Source organism: Chenopodium album, chromosome 10, assembly GCF_948465745.1.
Source record: "Chenopodium album chromosome 10, dcCheAlbu1.1, whole genome shotgun sequence".
Lineage (NCBI taxonomy): Eukaryota > Viridiplantae > Streptophyta > Magnoliopsida > Caryophyllales > Amaranthaceae > Chenopodium > Chenopodium album.
In genome coordinates, this window is record NC_137843.1 from 63,165,052 (window position 1) to 63,166,173 (window position 1,122).

Below are 1,122 nucleotides of genomic sequence, written 5' to 3' on the forward strand. Positions count from 1 at the left end.
TTAGAATATACATAGAATATTCTCATCCTAGGTTTAGGATATATTTTGTATAAGATTATCTTTGATATCTGTACATATCTTATAGTTACCTAATATGATTAGGTTTCTCATTGTAACCCTATAAATATTGATCAATGGAAATCACTCTGATTAAGGAGTTTATATTATCTGACATGGTATCACAGCTTAGGTGAGATCTTGGGATCATATATAAAAATTCTCACCCTGCCGGTGGGTTGGAAAATTAAACCTACCGGCGGGATATACACAAATTTTTTATGCTTCCGCAAACACACACATATAGATTTTTTTTTCCTTTTCTCAAAGTTTTTTTTAGAATCTTTATGTAACCTTGCGCCTCCCACCGACAGTAGCAACCGCGAAAGCCGCCTCCATCATTGGTGGCAATCGCATACACTACCGCCTCCCACTACTGGCAGTAACCACATCTACCAACCTTCTCCATGTGCCGCACTCTATTTCCACCTCCTCATGACCAACAATGATGCTTACATTGCCCCATTGGTTTTTCTACACATAATCACATAGATTTTGTTTTGGTGGTCGTATATCAGAACAAGGTCAACTACTTTTGCACATCTCTTTTGCTATCAAATTGGCTCCTCTTATTGTTGCAGCACTTGGAATCTTTGTGGAGTATTGATTCTTGCTACCTGGGTTTCTCTTTTGAGATTAATTTCAAGCGGTGAAATTTAATCTTTTCTTGCGCTATTTTATTTGTTTTTATTCCACTGTGATTTCACGTAGTAGTGTAGTGTCTTCTCCCCGATGATGGTTTGATCCCTTAGCTTCTTCTTCTCTGGATTTGCAACTTAGCCCAAGTCTGTGTGCGGCTCTTCTCCTTCTCCTCCGGCCTAGCAGTGCTTATCTCTACTCTACATAGGTTGTGGTTGTTGCTTCTCGTCGTCATCACCGACACATGTCTACTACTTCTCTTTTGATCATGGGTTATCATACTATCCTTACCGTTCGATGCGTGATTTAAATCCAGTCTGAGCATCCGATTTTCTCCCGCTCTGACTGCGGGGGTGTGATAGAGAATATCCATAGAATATTCTCATCCTAGGTTTAGGATATATTTTGTATAATATTATCTTTGAT